Raw genomic sequence first — 18,960 nt, 5'->3', positions numbered from 1 at the left:
AATACTCCCCCCTGCCCATGTTTCCCACCATCCATTAATGTTGTGGGGACTGAGCTACAGGAAGACTGAGAGGCAGAAAAATAAACCTGTAGTTTTAAAACCATTACCTGAAGCTATTAAAAAGAAGAAATGTTCCTGGGATAGAAGGGAGGGGGAGTGAAAAGCAGTGGGGATATTGTGATTACATTAAGAATGGAGAGTTGGAAGTTTCAAATTGAGATATAAGGCACACGCTGAAAAACTGTTGGAGATTTATTGTAAGGCAAATTAAGGTGTTTCAAATGCCTCATTATTTAGTAAGGAAAAAGTGAGCATTTACCTAGGGTTGCTTTGGAAGTATCTAAAGAGATTTGCATGTAGCTGGGGAGAGATAAGGCAGTGGGTATTAAATGATTTGCTAGGTGGGAAAGACAGCATTCTCTCTCATCTTTGGCACTTCAGGGTTTCTGGTTCCTCTAAAGCAGTTATTGAAATTGCGCAATATGCTGGAGGTTGTTGGACTGCATCTTCCAATGTTCCTTACCATTACACTGGCCAATACATTTGGGTGCCTCAAATGTTAGCCTTGTTTCTGGGTATATTTGACCAGCTGATTCTAAAAATGGCACCAGTTTTCCTCTTTCATCTCTAGTTTTTGTAGATACATAACACATGCCATCTACCAGTTGCCATCTGATCAGCCATAAAAAAGCATGATAGCCATATCTATGAAACTAGAGCTGAATCAGCGCCCCAAATGGCACCAGTTTGTTGTAACAAAATATAGTCCAATATTTATGAAATTTAATGTACAAACAAGCATACAATTATGGGTTTTTTTATATTCCTATTATGGTCAAATGTAGAATCAGTTGAGAAACAGATGGCAAGTTAAACAGGTTTCCAAATCTTATATGGATAGATGTTAATCCTATTAACTTTGAAAGAGCTACTTGCAGATGAAAAGGCACAAGTATTATCATTTTGCTTCTTTTGTATAAGGTTAGTACAGCTCATTCCTCTGATATTGAAAGGTTTGGGAGAAACATGCAGAATAGTCCCTTTGCATATTTACTCTGTTCTAAAATGGAATTTAATCCCAAATAAATAATCAAGGATGGTCATGTGACTCTGTTTTAGCATGAAAAGGCATAAAGGAATCCAGTATCACTTTTTTTAAAAAAGTAAGACTTTTAAAAATACATATATTGTGGGGTGTATACACACACACACACACAAACACACACACAGAGAGAGAGAGAGAGAGAGAGAGAGAGAGAGAGAGAGAGAGAGAGAGAGAGAGAGAGAGAGAGAAACATACAATCTTGATATTCCACAATCAAAATACAAGTATTTTTCCCCAGTCCTGCCACCTCCCCTTTCTCACCCATGAATTTATCCTTATATAATATGAAGGTACAGGAATACATTTGAATATTTCTACCTCAATCTGATCAAGCATGTTATCGTTTCCCTTGATTTCACCAGCTATTCTATTATCACTCAGAATCCTATTAATCTTATACATAGCCGTCTGTCTGAGGTTCTCAAAAGTACTCATTTTATTTTCTTCATTATCCTGCATCACATTTTACATTGTTTCCCCTCTTTCTTTTTCCCTCCATCTACTCAGAAACATAGCCCATTTGATTCAATGAAACTGCTGTTGCTGTTGTTGTGTGCTTTCAAACAATGTCTAACTTATGACAACTTTAAGGGGAATCTATCATGGTTTTGCTTGGCAAGATTTTTCCAGAGGGGGCTTGTCTTGCCTTCCTCTGAGACTGAGAGTGTCTCTTGCCCAAGGTCACCAAGGGATTCCCATCACTGATTGGTGATTTGAATCCTGTTCCCCAGAATTGTAATCTTATATTCAAATCACTACACAACTGTATTTTTCCAAGTGTATAGAGAATTTCTGCTGCTTTACTATTTATTCATATGGGACATGAGAGAAGCCTCCCACAAGGATGGTAAAGCATCAAACATCCGGGCGTACCCTGGATGGCCAATTCTCTCACACCAGAAATGACTTGCAGTTTCTCAAGTCACTCCTGACACACACACAAAATATCCATATAAGGTTGGAATTTAGTATATAGGATAGTGTACTAATTTCCTATAATATTTTGCAAGAAGTAACAGAAGAGGTGCAGATCAGTTTAAATATAATAGCCCAAATCCAATGTTAGTTCTAACTCACAGCAAGGTTTAGTCCAGTGTTTTTTTAAATAGCTTTTTAAAAATGGGGAGTATATTTTATATCTACTTGGGACAAAACTGAAGGAATAGGTGAAAGGAAAGATGACAGAAGTGGAGAATCAGATGCTTTTTCAGGTGTAGCTCTGTTGATTGATTTGGATCTGGCCCTTATTCACAAGAGCTCATAATGCCTAAGATGTACATAAAACCTGTCCAAAATCAGAAATCACATATAATTTTTTAAACATACATATGCACACAATGAAAACTATATGTTTCAAGGACTTTTATTTGGAATGAAGCCATGCAAAAGCATTGCTTGTGTACTGTGGACCTGGCAATATATCTGTCCTGAGTATTCAGTAATTTTTATTTGAGTCAGTGTCCAGGCTATCAGTGATACAGAAATTGAGATCTCTCTAAAAAAATTACTTTGTTAGTGAGAAGAAATTGATATTAATTGAAACATTTGGATATTGACATGGTAGGTTTCTGGATCCCAGCTCATGTGGAATCGATAATATTACAACCATATGAGTCTAGATGTGGGTTTGCTTTTTAAGATATTATTTTAAAAAGTTTTGAGAGGAAGCAGGAGCAAACACAAAAGAATTTTGACCTAGATACTGACTTAAACATGATGATTCTATGTTCTGCACTGAAGTATCTTTATTCACAATATTGACTATGGATGACAGTGTGATATTGGAATTTGTGATAAGGATAAGACTAGATAGTGTTGTATTATGGTACTTGAAACACTTGAAACAATCCCTTCATGCATTCCTCATAACACATTTTACTTCATAGAGTTATTCTCAAGGCACCTTCATGCATTCCTCATAACACATTTTACTTCATAGAGTTATTCTCAAGGCAAGGAAGAAAGTTGCTTCCAGCTGCCCTTCTGGGATTTCCAAATGATTTGCAAATGACTTAGGAACCCATAGGGTTTGATTAAACAGTCATTTAAATATCCAGCAGGTGGCAGTGACCAAGCCGATTTTTCCGAAGCTGTTCAACAATAGAAGCAGCAGCAAGTGCCGACAGCAGCTGCTGAGCCAGAGAGTCGTGTCTTGGCTGCTTTTGCTGCCTCTCTTCACTTCAGTTGCTTCTTACCGAGATGCCTTTCTTTGGAGTCTGGACTATTATGACACATACTACCCTTGGGGACTCTTGAACTTGGCATTGACTGGAGATGGCTAAAGTGTGGATCCTTTCCCTGGCATGGGCTGAGCAGACATAGCCTTCAGGTGAGACATGCATGCATCCTACACAGTGGGATACTTTGTAGCCTCTACCTTTTTGTGGTTTTACTTATCATTTGCTCAATTAAAATCCACCTGTCTGCTCACTGCTGCTTTGAGCTAAGTTGCTGTATCAGAAAGCTTATAGGGGATGATGGTCATGATTGTTTCCGGTTAGCATTGAGGTTGGTGCCTCGGAAATGCCTCCAAGTTACTGAGATAAAGGGTGATCAGAAGCAACAGAGGACAAGGGTCTTAACAGTTACAATGAAAAGGGAGTCGTGTTTACTGAACCTTATCTTCTGCTTATGGAACTGTAAAAGAAGAAGTTGCATCTGTCAAAATGTACCCTCTCTATCTCTTTCTCACTTTACATAATGAAATGGTATGAAATTCCTGTCTTCTGTTTCTGCTGCTGAGGTGGGCATAGCATTTTGAAACAAGGGGAAAAAGAAGTCTATGAAAGCCTAATTTGGTTCTTTGGAGAGTGGGGATAACAACATTTTATAAAATAGTCAGGAATTTGAAGTATGTGTTATCTTTACTACTATTTCCCAAAGGCATTCCTCAGTCTACTACCATAGCTTTAGTTTTTGCTCATTTTTATTTTTTAGACAAAATAGGGTCCATGTGTATTTGAGCATGAGTCCCACATAGCTCAAAGAGATGCACTCCTTGAGCAGGTGTGTATAGAGCTCCAGTCCTACAAGTCCTGAGGGTAGGGCGCAATATTGTCACAGTGCTTATACCAATATCCCAAAAGCAAAGCCTGCTATTATTCCCTAATTTAGAATATGCCATTCCTAAAAGAATGGGTACACAAATCTTTTGTTCTCACAGATTCTGTTTTTGTCCCTTTAATTCTCCTTATTCATCTGCCACCACAAATCTCTTTCCGCTGTATTGATCTGGAGAGGAAAAAGTTTGGTTCGGTTTCTTTTGTAACCTTAAAGTTCTTTGGATTTAGGTTTTTAACAAACTTCTTTCTCCTTGTAAAGATCCCATAATAGCATCCCCTCCACCTCTCTTTTGTGTTCTGGTGTGTACTTTGTGCTCCCAAAGCGTAGGATGATCCGCACACCTCCTTGTGCTGAAAGCCAGCATAGCTTCTTGTCATACAAGGGAGCAAATATGAGAAGAGATTGCTCTTTCCGATGTTCTCAGACTGGTTTCATATACAATGAATGAGCTGGATATTTCCTTTTGTGTTCTCTGTTTCCTTCCATAGTTGGTTGTTCGGATTACTTAATAAACTGTCATCAAATTAAAAGGAAAATGAATTTTATGGAGGGAAAGGCAAATGTAACCATCTGACAACCCGCCTACAGATTTTAAAACACAATGGAGCCTCTCTTTTTTAAAAAAAAAAATTGTCCTTGAACCACTGCGGTTGTAATTAGTTCTGCTGTGTGTTGCTTGGTTCTTATTGCTGAAGCAGAGTGGTATGAAAGGTGGCTGTGACTAAGCTATTTTGCCCACAGGTTTCAATAAATTACTGAAAAATCTTTGCTTTTTTCCCTAGACAACTTCTAATACAGTGCTTCAAAATGTTTGGTTTTCTATTTCAAAACTGCACAGAAGACTTTTGAATTTATAATATGCTGGTTCAAAGTGACCTGGCAACATCCTTTTGAACTCACCTGCTAGTGCTGTGCTGTGGCAATGTTTCTAATATCTAGTTGGTCCAGGCAATAATATATATGATATCCTCTTGAAATGACTTGTTTTTGATAATGCTAGCCTTGATTTTTCACTATCCCTAAAAGGAATCAAGTTCAAATTCACTTTATTACGGTCATTGACCAGTTCAACCTAAAAGGAATCATACACAGACACATGCATTAGGGGCCATCATATCTTTTCAACCTGGAAAATATCTGAAATCTGGTGAATACTCAGACAAAAATAGAATTGTTAATATTCTAAATAAAACTTTAGGCAGCATTCACTGGTGAGTTACCCATGACATTTGCATTCATGACATCTATATGGTATTGATAGCATCCATTTGTATAACCTCCACCATCTTGCTCCCTGGGGGAGCAGGTAGGGTATATAAAGAAAAGTTGAAACTCTATGGAGAGGGAGATGGGGGGGGGGAGAGAAGGGATCTATGTTAATTGCTGTAATATGTTTCATACATATGTCTATGTTTGATGTTTTTATAGTTTTAATTGTTTTACAGTTCTACAGTTGTATGTTTTTGATTTAAATATGTGATATATATATATATATATATATATATATATATATATATAGAGAGAGAGAGAGAGAGAGAGAGAGAGAGAGAGAGAGCATTGAATTTTGCCATTTATTATGTTGTAAACTGCTTTGAGTCCCCCCAGGGGTGAGAAAAGTGGTATAGAAATGCAGATAATAATAATCATCATCATCATCATCAACATCATCATCATCATCATCATCAGTGAATGTCATATCTAGACAGAGAAAGAGAGATGGAGTAAAAACAAAAACAAAGATAATGTTTATTTATTTATTTATTTATTTACAGTATTTATATTCCGCCCTTCTCACCCTGAAGGGGACTCAGGGCGGATCACATTATATACATATAGGGCAAACATTCAATGGCCGAGACATAGAACTGAGACAGAGACAGACGCAGAGGCAATTTAACCTTCTCCTGAGGGGATGTTCGATTCTGGCCACAGGGGGGAGCAGCTGCTTCATCATCCACTGTGACGGCACTTCCTCATTCCAATGTCGTAAATTAGTTAAATTTGCCTCCCCACTTTATAAGTGGTACCTTATTTCCTACTAGATAGATGCAACTATCTTTCAGGTTGCTAGGTCAGCAAAAAGCAGGGGCTATTTTTTTTTTAAATTGAAGGGTGCTCACCCTGCCATGGGCTGGCCTCGAACTCATGACCTCAGAATGATTTATTGCAGCAGGCTTCTCACCAGCCTCTGCCACAGCCCAGCCCCTAAAACTCACAGTTGAGTTACTATGAGTTTTCCAGGCTGTATGGCCATGTTGCAGAAGCATTCTCTCCTGCCATTTTTGTGACCTCATAACCTCTGAGGATGCTTGCCATAGATGTGGGTGAAACGTCAGGAGAGAATGCTTCTGGGACATAGCCATGCAGCTCAGAAAACTCACAGCAACCCAGTGATTCTGTCCATGAAAGCCTTCAATAACATAAAGGTAATGTTGTTGGGCCATGGGCCAGGGTGGGTGGGCATATTTGAGCCTTTCAGCATCTATAAAATGCCACAAATATGCACAAGCTTTCAGGTTCTCAGTAATTTTTAACAGAATAGTCATACAAAAATTTGATAATAAGGCAGACAAAGAGTAAAGCTGTTAGGTCAGGTGTTGCAGCCTTGAGGCCTACCTTTAAATCTAAGTCTCAAGGTGAGGACTGCAGAATGAATGAGTTCATGATAAACATCGGATTATGCTTGGCAATGCATACTGGGATGGAGGAGCAATGGTAGGCCATCTCCAGAAATAAGATGATCACAAGAAATGTGAAAATCCCATTGATATTTACAAAATTAAAAATGTGGCTGTCTCTCTCTTTTAGCTCTTAAAAACTATGTTGTCCCATATCTTACTACTTTGAATAGCCAAATCATCCTTGATGTGTTCAGCCTAATGCAACTTGCATATTTTAAAGCTGTTGGTGCTATTCACTCTTCTTAGTCTCAAGTCAGCTAGTGTTTTCAATGTAGTTAATAATTCAAGTTGAGCCGTTCTTATCCTTGGACAAGAATATGCTTCTAGTTTTGTGCTTCCAGCTTTGCATATATTTATTTATCTACTTTATTTGGCTAAAGACAGAATGGTATATTAGGAAATGGTTTGTGAAGTTGCCAATCATGTTTCTTAGAAGCTTGAGAGCCTAATGTTTGCACAGAACTCTCATAGGAACATAAAGTATTTCAAGATTTTTTAGGAAAAACGATTATGGTAACAGTTAGCAAGGCTCCTGTATAATACAAGTGGCATATCACACCACTTAATTTCTCAGCATCCCACTTCTTTAAGTTTTTTTTAGTTATTTAACCCACAAGATGATTGCTGCAATGATGACTATGAAATGAACTCAGGATGCTAAATGTAACAACCACTTTGGGTTGGAAAAACCAAAGATAAAGATCATTGTGGATGTACTTGTTGCTCTGTTGCACAGGAGAGAGACAGAAGAAAGGAGCTAAGTAGTAAATGTTCACTGAATTCTTTCATTGGAAACACAACTTGGGCATCTTGTTTTGTTAAACTAAAACTGGGGTAATGATGAAACTGGATGACTTTAGGTCATGGAATCACAAAGTTGAAAGATTCTGGACTAATGAACCCAGTCCTGTTCAGCAGTAAAGGACATAATATTTCTTCCTCTACTCATGTCCTTCCATATGTTACTACTATTTGTGCATCCCTTATATCTTGGAACATAATAAAGAAAGTAGACTTAACAATAAAAGAAAGTAATTACTTTTTATGTGTGTAGTTTTTTCTTAATTTCAGTCATGACATTCTCATGACTACAGTAATAAAGTAGAGGTTTGCTCTGGTGTTAAATACAGCATTCTTCTTTTCAAAAACAATCATGATGCATCTGATGAAGAAGCCACACATTTTTCTGTTTTGGTTGTAACTAGCTAACATGGGTTCCCCATTCCTCTCAAGATGAATAGATAACAGACAGATGATAGATACGTTATAGATAGATAGATAGATAGATAGATAGATAGATAGATAGATAGATAGATAGACAGACAGACAGACAGACAGACAGACAGACAGACAGACAGCATAGTAGCTAGCACAGTGGCTAAACTACCAGATACTGAAAATCTTGTTGACTGGAAGGTTGGCAGCTTGGGCTGTGTGGGGGTGAGCTCCTGCCACCAGTCCTAGCTTCTGTTTACCTAGCAGTTCGAAAACAGTAATGTGAGTAGATAAATAGGTACAGTTTCAGTGGGAAGTAAAAGACGCCTTTGAAAAACCTGCAAACAAACATTTGATCAGGAAGGTGTCTTCCTCGGTGTGGAAAATGGAACAACACATGATGTTGATGGTTTTAATTGTGTTTTATTGTAATTTAATGTGTATTTGAAATTACTTTTTGTAATTGTTTTAAACAGCATTGAATTATTGTCATGTTGTTAAACCGCCCTGAGGTGAGAAGGCGTGAGAAGGGCAGGGTAAAAATATGGTAAATAAATAAATAAACAACTGCACCTCCCCATGGCCAAGTCAAGCACAGCCTCCAGATGCTGGAGATAAAGTAGGAAGCCTTGCCTCTATGTACTGTCTGTCTTTGTTATTAGTTGTATAACGGCATTGAATGTTTGCCATATATGTTTCTGTAATCTGCTCTGAGTCCCCTCAGGGAGATAGAGCGGAATATAAAGTAAAGATAGATGACAGATAGATAGATAGATATGATATGATATGATATGATATGATATCTCTAAAAACTAAAAAGAAAAAATGACCTTCTGCTATCATGTAAATGTCCCCAGCTGGCTCTCCCAATTAAAAAAAAGTAAGGAGAAAGAAAGGATCCAGGTGCTAATACCTGTGTTATTTGTCACTATTGGCATCACCTATTGCTCTCTGGGTGATCATTCAATTTCCCTGGCTTGTCAGGACTTTGGACTTGAGGTTCAGCTCTAGATTCAGTCATTCTGTCTGAAAGATGACTTCTACAGTTTATCTCACTTGAATAAGACAATGCAAGATGTTGATTGCATATATGGAAGATTATAGATTGAAGCATGTTAAGTATATATCCTTCTGAGGATAAAATCTTGGTTTTGGAATGAAACCATTTGATTAACTATTCTTTCTTTGAAAGCAAGTTCCACCAAACTATATCAGTATTCGTTTATGTAAGTCACATTCCAAAGCTGAGTACTTTCTGATGTCATTTAGTCTCTGTTATGTCAATTAGGTATGAGTTTGCCTTTATAGCATGGAAATAATCTGAATTGGTGCAGTTGTTTCCATAGATTGTTCTTTCAAAATGCTATACATTCCATATCATTGCCACTCAAATCATCATCTTAAGCAGATGTCATAGCTGATTATTCAATTTCTATGAATGATCAAAGGTCGGCAGCATTCATATGTAATTTCAGCTCTGTGGCTAATACCAAAATTCTGCAAGAGCTGGATAAGAGACAGCTGTGCATCATTAACTTCACTAATATGAGCAATGATATCTTCCTAAGTAGACTCAAACTGTGGAACATCTCCCCTTCATTTTAACTAATATGCTGAGCTACATCTTCCTCATTTTTGAAGCATTTTTTATTTTTTGTTGAGCCTATAGTTTGAAATCAACTTCCTTGTTATGTGTCTTCAAGTCATTTCGACCTTTGGTGACCCTAAGGCTGGATAGGTTCAGAGGAGAATTGTCTTTAGTTTTCTCTGAGTCTGAGAGAATGTGACTTGCCCAAGGTCACTATACACTTCGGGTTCAACCACATCTCCTTCTATGTACCAGCACAGGCTTTAAGACCTACCTTGGAAGTCCTTTTCTCGGTCCCACCTCGGTCTCAAGTGCGGTTGGTGGGGACAAGAGAGAGAGCCTTCTCGGTGGTGGCTTCCTGGCTTTGGAATGCTCTCCCGAGGGAGATCAAGCTAGTCCCCACCTTCCAAGCCTTCCATACACAATTGAAGACATGGCTTTTTCAACAAGCCTTTGACCATATTTAAATTCTTTACGAATATATATGAGTACCTTTGGATTCTTTATCAAGCACTTTACAAGACTGAATCATAGAATCATAGAATCATAGAATAGTAGAGTTGGAAGAGACCTCATGGGCCATCTAGTCCAACCCCCCGCTAAGAAGCAGGAAATCACATTCAAAGCACCCCCGACAGATGGCCATCCAGCCTCTGCTTAAAAGCTTCCAAAGAGGGAGCCTCCACCACAGTCTGGGGGAGAGAGTTCCATTGCCGAACAGCCCTCACAGTGAGGAAGTTCTTCCTGATGTTCAGGTGGAATCTCCTTTCCTGTAGTTTGAAGCCATTGTTCCGTGTCCTAGTCTGCAGGGCAGCAGAAAATAAGCTTGCTCCCTCCTCCCTATGACTTCCCCTCACGTATTTGTACATGGCTATCATGTCTCCTCTCAGCCTTCTCTTCTGCAGGCTAAACATGCCCAGCTCTTTAAGCCTCTCCTCATAGGGCTTGTTCTCCAGACCTTTGATCATTTTAGTCGCCCTCCTCTGGACGCTTTCCAGCTTGTCAACATCTCCCTTCATCTGCGGTGCCCAAAATTGGACACAGTATTCCAGGTGTGGTCTGACCAAGGCAGAATAGAGGCGGAGCATGACTTCCCTGGATCTAGACGCTATTCCCCTATTGATGCAGGCCAGAATCCCGTTGGCTTTTTTAGCTGCCGCATCACATTGTTGGCTCATGTTTAAGTTGTTGTCCACGAGGACTCCAAGGTCTTTTTCGCACACACTGCTGTCAAGCCAGGCGTCCCCCATTCTGTATCTTTGATTTCCATTTTTTCTGCCGAAGTGAAGTATCTTGCATTTGTCCCTGTTGAACTTCATTTTGTTAGTTTCGTCCCATCTCTCTAGTCTGTCAAGATCGTTTTGAATTCTGCTCCTGTCTTCTGGAGTGTTAGCTATCCCTCCCATTTTGGTGTCGTCTGCAAACTTGATGATCGTGCCTTCTAACCCTTCGTCTAAGTCGTTAATAAAGATGTTGAACAGAACCGGGCCCAGGACGGAACCCTGCGGCACTCCACTTGTCACTTCTTTCCATGATGAAGACGATGCATTGGTGAGCACCCTTTGGGTTCGTTCGCTTAGCCAATTACAGATCCACCTAACCGTAGTTTTGTCTAGCCCACATTTAACTAGTTTGTTTGCCAGAAGGTCATGGGGGACTTTGTCGAAGGCCTTACTGAAATCCAGGTACGCTACATCCACAGCATTTCCTGTATCGACCCAACTCGTAACTCTATCGAAAAAAGAGATCAGATTAGTCTGGCATGACTTGTTTTTGGTAAATCCGTGTTGACTATTAGCAATGACTGCATTTATTTCTAAGTGTTCGCAGACCACTTCCTTAATGATCTTTTCCAGAATCTTGCCTGGTATTGATGTGAGGCTGACCGGACGGTAATTGTTTGGGTCGTTCTTTTTTCCCTTGAAGATAGGGACCACATTCGCCCTCCTCCAATCTGCTGGGACATCTCCTGTTCTCCAAGAAGATTGATTACTGCTGGTTTTATTTGCAGCAATTGCTGTATTTTACTGTTTTTAATCAGGAGGTATTGAAATTGCGATGTTTATGTTGGCTGTTTATTGTTTTGCTTCTGCAGATTTTGTATTTTGCATGTTGCACTTTGAGTGCTCTTTGATCTGCCCTGAGTCCCTCTGGGAGATGGTGGTGGGGTATAAATAAAGTTTATTAAGGTGACTCAGTGGGTTTCCATGGCTGAACAAGGTTGTGAACCCTGTCTCCAACACCCAAACTACACCGACTCTATAGAGCCAACTAAATCACATCCATATTGTTACAACAAAATGTTATTTCTTTGATTAAAGGAAAGTGGTGGTAATAGTGGAGGAGGAGCAACTTTTATTTTTAGCAATCAGAAAATATTTCAATAAGGTGACCTTGGGCTTTTGTGAACAATGGTGCTATTTCAGAGAGCAATTAAAATGTTGAAATGTTATTCTAGAGAAGCTCCTTGTTCAGAGAACTATAAGTTGAAGTTCAGAGAAGAAGACCTTAATTTTATGTTCTGGATGCTAGTGAGTGCTTTTTTCTTATGTGTCTTAAAGACGACTCAACTTATGGTGATCCTTTCATAGGGTTTTCTTAGTGAGTTTTTTAAAGAGGAGGTCTGCTATTGCCACTCACTTAGGCTAAGACAGTGTGACAGTTTCAGTTGCACGCATTGAGCTTCTATAGTTGAATCAGAATTCAGACTGTGGCCTCCCAGAATCCTAGTCTGACACTCAAACAGCTAAACCATCCTGGGTCCCGATGAACTTACAGGTCAATATAAAGATGCAGCACCATGGACAGCTCACGTGAGCACTTTGCTTTGAAATGCTCTGGTGCTCAGCTCTCTTTTACACCTCTTGTCCCAGGCTGATATTCAAAATCAGCAGTCAAACCACCAGCAGTCTTCCCTGAAGCCCTTATAGGGTGCAGTTGGACCTTGCATGATTTTGGCATGTTTAGGGCATTTTTCAAAACCAAGTAACCAAAGTCACTTCTTTCTTTTGTAAACTCTATTTGGCTGTTGTAAATTAATGTGGTTTAGATTTTATGTTATTATGTAATTTTGTTTGACTATGTGTACTTTAATTGATTGATGTTAGGTTTAATTTACTGATGTTAGGTTTTAATGTTGTTTTCATATGCAGGGTTTCTCTGGGATTTTAATGACAGTATTTGTTTGCTTTATGCAGGCATTGAATGTTTGCCATGGTATGTTGGAATCTGCCCTGAGTCCCCTCGGGATGATAGGATGGGATACAAATAAAGTTGTTGTTGTTGTTGTTGTTGTTGTTGTTGTTGTTGTTAAGCTACCTGTATATACTCAAATTTAGTGTGCCATCTTCTGCCAAGGAGAGGCTGGCTAATTTGCCTACCTTGGCTTGGTGGAGGAGGGCTCCATTTCTACTTAGCTTTCCATATAGGAAGAGAAGGAGAAGGGGGCTTGGGAAGGAGAGGAAGCTAAGAAAAACAGAGGGGGCTGAGGAAGGAGCGGGGATTCTTCTCCTTAGTTTCCCAGATGGGCAGCTATGGAGAATGGAAAGGGCTTGGGAAGGAGGGGGGATTCCCTTCTCCTTAGCTTCCCAGATGGGTAGCTAAGGAGAACGGGGCTTAGAAAGGGTGGGATGGGGTGTGGTGTGGTAGGGGAGAAAAGGCACCCCTGTCAAACTGTAGCTGGCACACTTGCCAGTCTGGGATTGGAAGAGTGGCGTGGCTTCCCAGGTGGCCTCATTCAGGCCAGTTCATCACTAGCTTCAGCCTGATGGAGGGGCACATCCTAATGAGCCATTGAATGTAATGTACATCTCCCTTTTGGCTAAGCAATTACGCCAAAAAGATGCACATTACATTCAAGTATATTTTCTTTGTTTAACAAATAAGCTACCTTGACTGCCAGTTTTGGGGTGTAACCAAAGTTAATAATAATAATGACAAAAGCCAAAGCAGCTTGCCTATGGAATGCTCCTATTGAACATCCTGATCTTTTCTACAATGTAACCCGATAAGATTGTGCTATACTCTGCAGCTGTGAAGATTTCAGATTTCATGAATTGAAATAAGTTCTCTAATGACACAATGGTTTCCTTTGAACATTCAAATCCATAGGTTTGAATTTAAAAGCCAATGAAAATTTCCCCTCTTTGAAATCATATTTTTATAAATTCCACAATATTTTTTCTTCTGGAAGATATTTAAATAAATTCTTAAGCAGGTTATGAGGTGCCACTATAGATAATAGATGGTGACAGTCATTAGACATTTTTATTATCAGTGACAGCTCTACAATTTTGTTGTGCAGAAGATTAAATGAAAATTGTGCTCAGTAAAGGAACTTCACAAAGTATGCTGAAATCCAAAATGCATGAACTCCTCCATAACAATAGACATTTAGAGGAAGGAACATTATATCTGAGAGATGGTAAAGATATTGTATGTTTACTAGCTGGAAAAATAGAATATCTACAAAGTGTTCATGAAGTTATAATGGAATATAACTTGATGCACCTTTGAGTGTTTTGTTTGTTTGTTTGTTCATTCTTGCATACCAAATCCCACTGCTAGATCACAGTAGAAATATTTCAAAATGTGCACATGGGTCCCTGCGGAAATAGATGAAACATCAAGTTCTGTAGCTGACCCATATATTTTGCTAGGTAAAGGGCAAAATCCTTCCGTTACATTTCACTTACTGAAACCTACTGGACTGATGGTTGTACTTCACTTCAACATGGCAATGAGGCAGCTTCTACCTTCTCACCTGAAGGTTGCACTTTAGTTGAAGAGATACAGGGAAGATTTCCCGAAGCTCATAATTTTGACTTCTCACATACAGGAAGGACCAAGGGTTTGCCACCAATGCTCATCCCTCAGCTCTACCACCTGAAGTCATTTTAGGTTTAATGGAAGATCACCTCCTGTCAAATTCTCTCTCTACCATATTATGACCATGTTAAGCCTGGTGGTGAAGAGGGACTCATATTATTAACAGGACAAATGGTGGGTGTCAGCTCACTAAACATTTTTCTTAATATTAAAGTTATTTTTTTCTGAATTAGTCTTAAGTAAATTTTAAAAATCCAACAAAATCTTTCTTATTTTGTTTTCTCCTATTAGGCTTTGAGTCTTCCCAATGAAATAGGAATGGATGACCTCCAGAAATCCAGTGACCAATCCCATGATCCTTCCATGCACCTATTTGAATCCTGCTAGTGTCTTTCCCATGTGTAAATTCTCCAATGGAAGCTGTCAAACAATTTGTCCAATGCATTAATTCAGTTTAAAGTCATGAAAATTAAGTTGCACTTGCAGATATGGAATCTCAGGCAGTGAGCATCTATATGCCGTTACCAAAACTGGTTTCAGTTTTGCTTTACTTACACATTGGTTTTACGGCATTGCCATTCAACACAAGGGCTTTGCAATGTTTGTGTATAATTCAGCTACTGTTTCCCAAAATTAAAAACCAGAAGTGTGAAGAAGTCCACCTCCAGTATTAAAAACAGTCAGGGACAAGGATAAATTAAACAACGCATTAAATGATGCCATGTTTTAAAGGAAAACTGTAACTCCTGGTTCACATTTTTGAAGAAAAATGGAATATAAATAAAATGTGTTGGTGGGTGAACTGGAAGAAACCATCAAGATGATACTGCAGCACAGTGAGGAATTCTGGTATTCAGTCCAACATACGAAGGGCCATATAATTCCCTGTTGGAATCCAGTCCTCTAGTACAGGTTAAGCAGTTTAAGGGAAGGTCAGAAGAAGAAACTCACTTGAGGTTGAGAGTAAAATGTTGCAACTAATGCTAGCAATTGCCAGAAAAACAATCTGGGATAACAGAAACATTGTTTGGGGCAGAGCAAGGCAAGGTTGGGGACCTGGGAATTATAGCAGTGAATATTCCAACTGATGTAGAGAAGCCCAGAAACAGATAAAGAGAGAATGCACCAGAATGAAGTGTTGCCCTCCTTTATGAGAAAAATAATATAACCCTTTCAGATTTCTCCATTGCAACAGTAGATCCAATAATGCCCTGCCTAGGAAGCATGTTCTAATAATGAAGGCTTGGTTTTATTTATTGGTGACCATTGTTTTTATTTGGAAAAAAAGATTAGCTGAGAACAATTCTAAGTGGTAACTTCTATCAAGAGATGACACCATCAATTTCCTTCCTATTTGCTACTGGTCCTTCTTTAGTACATTACATAACCATATTGATCATGGGTCTTCCAAATGAAACTCAAGGACAGGAAGCAGTACTGCTGAAACATGGCACTAGTTGTCTCCTATTCAGGGAGATACTTTTCCTCCCACTTCTTGTCACTGGGCAAAGCAGTTGCCTGGAGATAGCCTAGCTCTTCATTGCCTTTGCCAGAAAGGACAAAGAATGAGCAGGCAGATGAATCACAGGCTGTTGCCTTTGGTGTTTGGAGATGCTGTAATCACAGCTGTCATCTAGTTGGGGACAATGGGCTTTCTTCTTCTGAATAATCTGTTGTGTTTGATTCTCATCATGAGTGCTAAGAAAACTGCATATCTGAGTGAGTACAATTAATAGAAAAAGACAACAACCAATGCACTTTTATAGCACTTGAGTATTCAAAGAATTTCACATGATATTAACAACACAAGCCTGACAAAGACCTCATTCGGTAAGCTAGTATTCGTTTCTCCAAATTGAAGAAGAGGCTATAGAAATCAACTTGAAAGATTATCTCATTCTCTGTCTATTTTAAATACAGAATCTCATGCAAAGCAGATGATTCTACATGCAAGACTATTTCACCCATTTCCCCCAGTTCTGTCTAATGACAATAAAAGGCAATAGAAGCAACTCTCCAGTTCTTACTTAGTGATGACTAAGGAACTCTTCACATGGCCTTTTTGGGCCATACTGTTGCTCCAGAAAACGCTGGCGAAAGGGAGGGCATATGGGGTGGCTGGTGGCACCCCGTGCCCTCCCTCCTCCCCTCATCACTTGGAGGGAATGGGATGTTGGCATCTTTTCCTCCCCCCCCCCCCCCAATGTAGCAATGTATTGCTACATTGGCGTGTAGCAATACACGCCAATATGCATTGCCCTGCTGCCCTTTCTGCCATCACACGGGGAAATTGGGAGGAAAGTGCAGGTAGCTCCATTGGAGCTACCCAAAATATACTTTCCTCCCCTTAGTAGTGGAGGACTTTGGGAGGTAAGTGAATGGGGCCTGCCATGCATCTGGTCATGGCGCACAGCAGGCCCCATCCTTGCCATGAAGCAAAACAGCAAAATGGGACAAAAATGCCCCAAGTGAAGAGGTTGTTAGCTTCTATTGCCTTATATTGTCATCGGACGGAGCTGGAGGAAATGGGGGAAATTGTTTTCTTGCACATAGAACTGTCTTCTTTGCATGAGATTCTGTCTTTAAAGAAGACAGAGAATTTACTTACCCCCATTACACAGGATTGCCTCCTTCTGCCTCAACCATATGCTTAGAAAAGACCCAAGGCACCATTCTTAAGACAGATGCTACATTTGGGCTCCTTTATTCCCACCCACCCCCCATCCCATTACTCTAGAGGAGACCCAAGCACCATTATTAATAACGCCCATTCCTCCATGTCACTGAAACAATTCAACATGGTCAGGTCTGACAGATCCCATCCCACATGTTTTAAGTACTTTCTCCTGTTTCCATCAGGAGCTCAGAAGACAATTTCTCCCCAGCTTCAGTCGCAGTCCACCCACCCCCCAGTTTTCCACATTTCTGACACAGTTCATTGATGAAACATCATGGATAACAGCCAGAAGTCTGCCTATGTCCTATGATGGGCTCCATGGTACTTTGTCTAAGAACTGTTTTAGAAGTGTGTAGAAATTGGGGGAACTTACATGTGATGACGTCCTTAGTCAATATATTGGCTAGCATTCAAATCCAACCTGAGGGGAGTGCGGCTGAGCTCCCTCTATCAGGTCCTCATGTAGGGACATGAGAGAAGCCTCCCACAAGGCTCTCCGGGTGTGCTGACCCCTGCGATCTCCCCAAATGCGGAAACTCGACTGCATAATTTGTGGCCAAATATCTGGGTGTCCCTTGGGCAACAATTCTCTCACACCAAAAGCGACTTGCAGTTTCTCAAGTTGCTCCTGACATGAAAAAAATAGTAACTTAATTAAATATATGCATGAACTTTCAAGTTGCCTCTTGATTTCATGGGATTTTTTAAGGCAAGGAATATTCAGAGATGGTAGGCCATTGCTTTCCTCTGAAAAACAACCCATAACACCTGCTATTCCTGGGTGGTCCTCCATCCAGGTATTACCAAGCCCGACCAAGCTTAGCTTCCAGGGTCCATTTGGTGCCTTGCGGATATTTAGGCCCTTAAGGACATTTCCCCCCTTTTACTTGCTTGATTTGTTTGTGCTTTAATCTGTTGGCTTGTTCTAAAGATCAGATATATTTATGTACTGCAAGTTGCTCTGCAGTCATGGCATTGATTTTTATTGACTAAGTTTGCACTAATCATGCTTGTGGTGTAAAAACTTCGTTGTCCACATGTTTAAAACTTTATATATCTTTGTTGCCATCCTTGTTTTAATGGTAATGAACATCTCTGGAAGAAACTAATAAAAAGTGCCATACAAAAGGATAAATGGGGAAAAGGGAAAACAATAAATCATATTACAGTAGAGGCATCAAAAATCACCAGACAGCACTATCAGAATATAATGAAATTTAAAAGAAGCAGAAATGAATATTTAAAATTCCACATTAAAAGCCAGGTGAAATAGAAAGTCAGTGACAAGCTGATGGGCCATGAGGAAAGGGATTCTGTAATGTGCCGTTACCATAAAGAAGGTCCAGATGGCTATTTACAGTGTGTACCACTGTTATTACTATTATTTTTCTCTATGCACAGAAGTGCCTCACATAAATTTCTCTTATATTGACTACTGTATATTTTTAAAGTTTAATGGTTTTTCAATGTCCTTGTATTCAGTAAATCAACCTGCATAAATAGGCATTAGTGAATACATGCAGGTTTTCCATGTTGTTAGATGGAGGAAATGGAAGGGCATTGGGAATATCAAGAAAAATAGTGAAGGGAAGTTAGAAAAAAGTAGGACTCAAAGAATCAATAGCTGGTGGAGTTACATAATTTCATAAGAAGCCCAAGATGAAAGTAAGAGAATCAATGTCACATATAAAAAGGAAGTATCTGAAACTGAATGAAGCCAGGAAAAGAAAAAGAATATTGAGACTGTCAGCTCCAGTCAAATAATATAGGATGTCTGTGGAATATTCTCTTGTTTCTACGAACA

General features: G+C 39.5%; 1 protein-coding gene across 2 annotated transcripts in view; it reads left to right on the top strand.

The window, feature by feature from the left end:
* Positions 1-2,077: 2,077 nt before the first annotated feature.
* The window catches only part of htr1f (5-hydroxytryptamine receptor 1F), a 180,600-nt gene continuing 163,717 nt past the window's right edge, over positions 2,078-18,960 (top strand). The window contains exon 1 of one of the 2 annotated variants that reach the window (XM_003219137.4): positions 2,078-3,434. The gene's annotated coding sequence lies outside the window, so the exon portion shown is untranslated. The remainder of the gene's footprint in view (positions 3,435-18,960) is intronic. The other variant, XM_008107681.3, reaches the window with a different exon arrangement.

The sequence above is a fragment of the Anolis carolinensis genome, chromosome 3, assembly GCF_035594765.1.
Source record: "Anolis carolinensis isolate JA03-04 chromosome 3, rAnoCar3.1.pri, whole genome shotgun sequence".
In the NCBI taxonomy this organism is placed as follows: Eukaryota; Metazoa; Chordata; class Lepidosauria; order Squamata; family Dactyloidae; genus Anolis; species Anolis carolinensis.
The sequence above is the reverse complement of the archived record's forward strand: the minus strand, read 5'-3'. Positions and strand labels throughout refer to the sequence as shown.